Genomic DNA, 8,743 nt, shown 5'->3' on the forward strand with positions numbered 1-8,743 from the left:
AATGCTAAATTAATTTTCTCTAGTGGTATTGGCAACTCATATATTGAAAATTAATTACGTTCAAACAATCAAATTAATCTTTAAACTATATTTGAACATAAAGTTAATTTTCATCAAGAATCATAAACTCACCCTAACTAATAGCAATGAATGCAATCAAAAATTATTATTCTAAGCATTTTTCATTTAGTCTTAAAAGTGCTAAAATTATTTTAAACACTAAGTGAAGATAGGTTGGTCAAACCTAATTCTCTCCTAAGTGTCCAAAATATTTCCTTGTCTAAAGGTTTTGTAAAGATATCCGCTAATTGGTGCAATGTATCAACAAATTCTAGAACTATATCTTCCTTAGTGACATGGCCTCTAATGAAGTGATGTCTTATTTCAATGTGCTTAGTTCTAGAGTGTTGGATGGGATTTTTAGTGAGACAAATAGCACTAGTATTGTCACACTTGATAGGAATGGTACCTATTTCAATTCCATAATCAAAAGTTGTTGTTTCATCCATAAAACTTGTGCACAACAACTACCAGCTGAAATGTATTCAGCTTCAGTGGTAGATAATGTAACACAATTTTGTTTCTTTGAAAACCAAGAAATCAACATATTTCCAAGGAATTGGCAAGTACCGGAGGTGCTTTTCCTATCTAATTTGCATCCTCCATAATCCGCATCAGAAAAGGCATGCAAGCTAAAGCTAGAGTCTCTTGGATACCAAAGTCCTACACTAGGAGTGTCCTTAAGGTATCTAAAGATTCTCTTAACAGCTAGTAAATGTGATTCCTTAGGACATGATTGAAATCTAGCACATAAGCAAACACTAAACATAATGTCCGGTCTACTTGCAGTTAGATAAAGCAAAGAGCCAATCATTGACCTATATAATTTAACATCTACACATTTACCTCCTTCATCTAAGTCAAGCTTTGTTGAAGAGCTCATTGGAGTGTCGTGAGGTTTTCCATTTTTCAGTCCAAACTTTTTCAGCATATCTTTGACATACTTAGCTTGATTGATGAAGATGCCATCTCTTCTTTGCGTGAAGAGAGAAAGAGGATTTGAGGCAAAAACAAGGGTTCTGCCCGATAAAACCAGAACCCCAGGGGGATATCGATTCCCCTAAGGGGGGAATCGGTTCCCTCATGGGGGTATCGATTCCCTCTGCACCAAAATGCTAAAATCTGATTTTAAACACTCAAAATGCTAAATTAATTTTCTCTAGTGGTATTGGCAACTCATATATTGAAAATTAATTACGTTCAAACAATCAAATTAATCTTTAAACTATATTTGAACATAAAGTTAATTTTCATCAAGAATCATAAACTCCCCCTAACTAATAGCAATGAATGCAATCAAAAATTATTATTCTAAGCATTTTTCATTTAGTCTTAAAAGTGCTAAAATTATTTTAAACACTAAGTGAAGATAGGTTGGTCAAACCTAATTCTCTCCTAAGTGTCCAAAATATTTCCTTGTCTAAAGGTTTTGTAAAGATATCCGCTAATTGGTGCAATGTATCAACAAATTCTAGAGCTACATCTTCCTTAGTGACATGGTCTCTAATGAAGTGATGTCTTATTTCAATGTGCTTAGTTCTAGAGTGTTGGATGGGATTTTTAGTGAGACAAATAGCACTAGTATTGTCACACTTGATAGGAATGGTACTTATTTCAATTCCATAATCAAAAGGTTGTTGTTTCATCCATAAAACTAGTGCACAACAACTACCAGTTGAAATGTATTCAGTTTCAGTGGTAGATAATGCAACACAATTTTGTTTCTTTGAAAACCAAGAAATCAACATATTTCCATGGAATTGGCAAGTATCGGAGGTGCTTTTCCTATCTAATTTGCATCCTCCATAATCCGCATCAGAAAAGGCATGCAAGCTAAAGCTAGAGTCTCTAGGATACCAAAGTCCTAAACTAGGAGTGTCCTTAAGGTATCTAAAGATTCTCTTAACAGCTAGTAAATGTGATTCCTTAGGACATGATTGAAATCTAGCACATAAGCAAACACTAAACATAATGTCCGGTCTACTTGCAGTTAGATAAAGCAAAGAGCCAATAATTGACCTATATAATTTAACATCTACACATTTACCTCCTTCATCTAAGTCAAGCTTTGTTGAAGAGCTCATTGGAGTGTCTTGAGGTTTTTCATTTTCCAGTCTTAACTTTTTCAGCATATCTTTGACGTACTTAGCTTAATTGATGAAGATGCCATCTCTTCTTTGCGTGAAGAGAGAAAGAGGATTTGAGGCAAAAACAAGGGTTCTGCCCGATAAAACCAGAACCCCAGGGGGATATCGATTCCCCTAAGGGGGAATCGGTTCCCCTTCAAAGGGGGAATCGGTTCCCTCATGGGGGTATCGATTCCCTCTGCACCAAAATGCTAAAATCAAATTTTAAACACTCAAAATGCTAAATTAATTTTCTCTAGTGGTATTGGCAACTCATATATTGAAAATTAATTACGTTCAAACAATCAAATTAATCTTTAAACTATATTTGAACATAAAGTTAATTTTCATCAAGAATCATAAACTCACCCTAACTAATAGCAATGAATGCAATGAAAAATTATTATTCTAAGCATTTTTCATTTAGTCTTAAAAGTGCTAAAATTATTTTAAACACTAAGTGAAGATAGGTTGGTCAAACCTAATTCTCTCCTAAGTATCCAAAATATTTCATTGTCTAAAGGTTCTGTAAAGATATCCGTTAATTGGTGTAATGTATCAACAAATTCTAGAACTACATCTTCCTTAGTGACATGGTCTCTAATGAAGTGATGTCTTATTTCAATGTGCTTAGTTCTAGAGTGTTGGATGGGATTTTTAGTGAGACAAATAGCACTAGTATTGTCACACTTGATATGAATGGTACATATTTCAATTCCATAATCAAAAAGTTGTTGTTTCATCCATAAAACTTGTGCACAACAACTACCAGCTGAAATGTATTCAGCTTCAGTGGTAGATAATGCAACACAATTTTGTTTCTTTGAAAACCAAGAAATCAACATATTTCCAAGGAATTAGCAAGTACCGGAGGTGCTTTTCCTATCTAATTTGCATCCTCCATAATCTGCATCAGAAAAGGCATGCAAGCTAAAGCTAGAGTCTCTAAGATACCAAAGTCCTAAACTAGGAGTGTCCTTAAGGTATCTAAAGATTCTCTTAATAGCTAGTAAATGTGATTCCTTAGGACATGATTGAAATCTAGCACATAAGCAAACACTAAACATAATATCCGGTCTACTTACAGTTAGATAAAGCAAAGAGCCAATCATTGACCTATATAATTTAACATCTACACATTTACCTCCTTCATCTAAGTCAAGCTTTGTTGAAGAGCTCATTGGAGTGTCGTGAGGTTTTTCATTTTCCAGTCCAAACTTTTTGAGCATATCTTAGACGTACTTAGCTTGATTGATGAAGATGCCATCTCTTCTTTGCTTGATTTGGAGTCCCAAGAAAAATGAGAGCTCCCCCATCATGCTCATCTCAAAATCACTTTGCATTAGCTTAGAAAATTCTTGGCAAAGAACATCATTAGTAGAACCAAATATTATATCATCAACATAAATTTGAACTACTAATAAATCTTTACATTTATGCTTTAAAAAAATGTAGTGTCAACCTTCCCTTTTGAAAACCCTTTTTCAATTAAAAAATTTGACAATCTTTCATACCAAGCTCTATGAGCTTGTTTTAAACCATAAAGCGCTTTTGTCAATTTAAGAACATGATCCAAAAATTTTGAATCTTCAAAACCTGGAGGTTGTTCTACATACACTTCTTCCTTTATAAAACCATTTAAAAATGCACTTTTAACATCCATTTGATATAATTTAAATTCATGAAAACATGCAAATGCTAATAACATTCTAATTGCTTCCATCCTAGCTACGGGAGCGTATGTTTCATCATAGTCTATTCCCTCTTCTTGAGTATACCCTTGAGCAACAAGTCTAGCATTGTTTCTCACTATATTACCACTCTCATCAAGCTTATTCCTAAACACCCATCTAGTACCTACAGTAGATTTATTACTAGGCCTTTCAACTAATGTCCATACTTTACTTCTCTCAAATTGATTTAATTCTCTTTGCATAGCCATAATCCAATGTTCATCATTTAATGCTTCTTTAATATTCTTAGGCTCTATGCATGAAATAAATGCAACATAATTACAAATATTTCTAAGAGAAGATCGAGCTGTTACCCCTTTGATGATGATTCTCCAACGTCATTTATATTTATAATCCCTACATCATCGTTAACACAAGAATCCTTCCTCGGAAGGGGATTATCATCGAAAACAACATGTATAGACTCTTATACAACTAAAGTTCTTTATTAAATACTCGATAAGCTTTAGAATTTAAGGAATTACCCAGAAAAATTCCTTCATCACTTTTAGCATCAAATTTGCCAAGGTTTTCTTTACCGTTGTTCAAAATAAAACATTTACATCCAAAAGGATGAAAATAGATAATGTTAGGCTTTTTATTTTTGAAAATTTCATATGGAGTTTTCTTTAAAATTTGCCTAATCATTACTCAATTTACAACATAACAAGCGGTATTTGTGGCTTCCGCCCAAAAATATTTTGGCAAATTATTTTCACAAAGCATGGTTCTAGCCATTTCTTCTAAAATTCAATTTTTCCTCTCAACAACTCCATTTTGTTGAGGGGTTCTAGGTGCTGAAAAATTGTGACTAATACCATTAGAATTACAAAACTCAGTAAATCCAAGATTTTCAAATTCAGTACCATGATCACTCCTAACACTAGTTATAGAGTAACCTTTATCGTTTTGGATTACTTTTGAAAATGTGATGAATTTTTCTAATGCTTCATCTTTAGTACTTAAGAATAGAACCCAAGTATATCTAGAATAGTCATCTACCAAGACAAATGCATATTGTTTTCCACCCAATCTAGTAGTCCTAGTTGGCCCAAAAAGATCTATATGGATCAATTGTAATACTCTACAAGTTGATACGTCATTAATGGATTTAAAAGAAACTCACTTTTGTTTTCCTTTAGCACAAGAATCACAGATTTTATCATTATCAAATTTAAGCTTAGGCAACCCTCGAACTAAATCACCTTGAATTAGCCGTTGTAAAACACTCATACTAGCATGTCCTAGTCTCCTATGCCATAACCAACTATCATGTTCATCCTTAGCAACTAGGCACAAATTAGTCATATCAATAGAATCTAAATGCACCATGTATATGTTTCCTATTCTATGAACAACAAGCATAATCCGATTAGATGCAATGTCAATGACTTTACAACCATTAATATCAAACATGACATTGAATCCCTTATCATGAAATTGACTAATATTCAATAGATTATACTTTAATCCATTCACATATAAAACATTCTTAATTTGTATGGAAAAGGTATTACCAATAGTACCAATACCTTCAATGTGACCTTTTGAATCAACACCAAAAGTCATTTCTCCTCCATTTTTGGCGTTAAGCTCAATGAACCGGTTTTTGTCTCCGGTCATGTGTCTTGAGCATCCACTATCAAGGTACCATGAATTTGGATTTGTTTCATGTGCCTTGTAGCAATGCTCATTTTCCTACAAACACAGATTAATTTCTAATTTTTGGTACCCAAATTCTTTTGGGTCCATATTCATTAGTTTCCAAAATCCTAGTCCCCTTAGGTATCCATTTGTGTAGGATATCCTTATCTTTAGTAGTAATGATCTCTTTATGAACCCATATACTTCTAACGATTTTTCCATTAAAGGTTCTTTGGGGACCTCTATGATTGTAGTTTTTAAAACTTTTTCTAACAAAGTTGGATTTTGAATTTTCTCCATTTTCAAATCGTTTTGTTCCAACTTTATCAAAAGAAGTTTTAAGATCATCAATTTTCTTTTGATGATCATCATTGACCTTTGAAAGTAAATTTTGCAAATCCAAAATTTTCTTTTCAAACTTTTCTAGTTTGATTTGCAAAACTTTTATTTTACTTTCAAGATCGTTGTTGGTTTTGGATATGAGTTTATTTTCATTTTTCAATTTTGAAACATCATTTTTTATATTTTAAAAACAATTTCTCATAATCCTTAGTAAACCCATTATATTCCTCTAATAACTCATCATAGGATAAATCATCAAAATCAGATGAGTTAGAGGTTACCTTAGAATCTTCCCCGAATGCCATCAAGCACAAGTTTGCTACTTCTTGTTCCTCTTCATCGGAACCTTCTTCATCGCTCCATGTAGCCACATGAGCCTTGTGCTTATTCTTTGATTGACCCTTTCTCTTCAGTTGTGGGTAATCATATTTGACATGCCCCAGCTTTTTGCATTCATAGCAAATGATCGAGTCATTCTCTTTTGGTTCATTTTTGAGGCCTTCATTTCGTTTGAATTTTCTTCCTCGGTAAGGTCTCATCATTTTTCTGAACCGTTTGGAAAACAATGTCATTTCCTCGTCATCGTCATCTTCATCCGAATCACTCTCATCTTTTGTGGATTTGAGAGCAACTCCAATGTTTTTCTTCTTCTCCTTCTCTTTTGGTGTCTCTTCAATCTTATCAAGGTCCACCTCATCTTCAAGCATCATTTCATGAGTGAGGAGTGAACCGATTAGCTCTTCAAGAGTTAAGGACGTTAGATCCTTAGACTCGATGATTGCCATCTTCTTTGATTGCCATGATTTTGGCAGGGAGTAGACTAACTTCCTCAAAAGCTTTTCATTTGAAATGATTTCTCCATATGATTTGAGACCATTGACAATCGTTGAGAATCTATCCGTCATAGCTTTGATATCTTCATTTGATTTCATCATGAAATTTTTATAGTTATGCGTTAGAATACTAATTTTAGATTTCTTTACCTCATCGCTACCTTCATGAGTAACTTGAAGTTTGTCCCATATTTCTTCGGAGGTTGTACAAGATGAAACTCTTTCGTATTCATCTGGTCCAAGAGCATAAAATATGATATGGATGGCTTTGGAATTGAGTTGGAATATTTTTATCTCTCATTCACTCCATAATCTTGGATGAGTGAGAGGCTTGAAGTATCCTTCTTCTACGGCATTCCATGCTCCCATGTCACTTGCTTGAATGAAGTACATCATCTTATTTTTCCAATAGGCATAATTATCCCCATTGAAGAAAGGAGGCTTGCTGACGGGCATCGAATCGAGACCGGAGTCGAAGTTTGAAGTAGAGGCCATTGATGACTTTAATTATCGATGTAACTCTTCCCGAATCGACTCAAGAGGCGATTAAACCTTCAAATGAGTTAGGATCTAATACCAATTGTTGAGTTAATCGATTGACGGAATTGGCTAAGAGGGGGGTGAATTGGCAATAAAAATTTTGGTGAAAGTTTTTGCAGAAAATTAAAAGAAATTGCACAGCGATTTAGAGTGGTTCGACTTTCTCAACCAAAGTCTACGTCCACTACCTTAGCTATCCACACTAAGGATTTTCCACAAATTCACTAATTTTTCTTTCTTTTGAGGACAAAGAGTAACCTTACAAACCCTCAAGAATTATACCCCAAATTCTTCAGAACACTCTCTCCCAAAGAGAACAATACAAATTTGCAAACTTACAAGGAAATCCTCACAAGGTAGATTGTTTGCACAATTCTAGAACAAAGAAAAGAACACTCAATAATGAATACAATTAAGCACAATAAGTGTTTTTGAAAGCAAAATGAAAATTGAATGAAAAATAGGCTTGAAATGCTCAAACTTGAGGTTTGATGCTTTCTCTTTGATTCTATCTTGATTCTAGTTGCTTGATGTTTCTTGTTTTTGATTAATGGCTTCTAAGCTTGCTTAAATACACCTTGAATCACTTCTGAACGTTGGAGATCATTAATGAAGATAATATAGCCGTTTTAGTGTGAAATCAATTAATAAAACAGTTTGGAGCGTGGGGGTAATCGATACCCCTTAAAGGGAATCGGTTCCCTAAGTGTAAAATTCAAATATTTTGACCGTTAAACAGGGGGAATCGGTACCCCCTGGGGGGGAATCGGTTCCCTTCGAGCATATTGGAATTCTCGGAGCCAAACCATTCAGGGGGAATCGGTACCCCCTTGGGGGGGAATCGGTTCCCTTTGAGCAATCTGTAATTTTTGGCTTTGAGATGGTTCGAAATATTTTTGTAAAATCGTTTTGAAATTATTTTAAGATTAAAACTTAATTTTACACTTGAGTAAGGATTAAAAATGACATTTGAAAGATTTAGAGTAATATTTTGATATTCGAATAATTATATCAAATATACTTAGAAAATCTTTTTGGAAAATCTTAAAATTCATTTAACCTAATTTTTTATATCGAAATATCAAAATGTTTTCAACAATTTCCTTTAGGTGAAACCAATATAGCCCCAATGTCGTGTCCTAATGCATTTGATGCACCATCAAAATGCATTTTCCAGGAATCACATGTAGAAGTACTTGCTTCTTCTAGAGATATGGCCATCAAGTCTTCATATGGGAAATCAAAGTCTAGTGGATCAAAATTTTCAGAAGCTCTGCTTGCCAAGAAGTCTGATATGTCACTTCCCTTTATAGCCTTTTGGCTCACGTATTCAATGTCAAATTCTGATAATAGCATCTGCCATCGGGATAACCTTCCAGAGAGAGCAGGCACAACCATAATGTATTTACCGGATCTAACATGGAAATCAACCAAGTGGTGTGGTACAACATGTAATGTCTGAGCC

The sequence above is a fragment of the Hibiscus syriacus genome, unplaced genomic scaffold (genome assembly GCF_006381635.1).
Source record: "Hibiscus syriacus cultivar Baekdansim isolate YM2019G1 unplaced genomic scaffold, ASM638163v2 tig00110183_pilon, whole genome shotgun sequence".
Lineage (NCBI taxonomy): Eukaryota > Viridiplantae > Streptophyta > Magnoliopsida > Malvales > Malvaceae > Hibiscus > Hibiscus syriacus.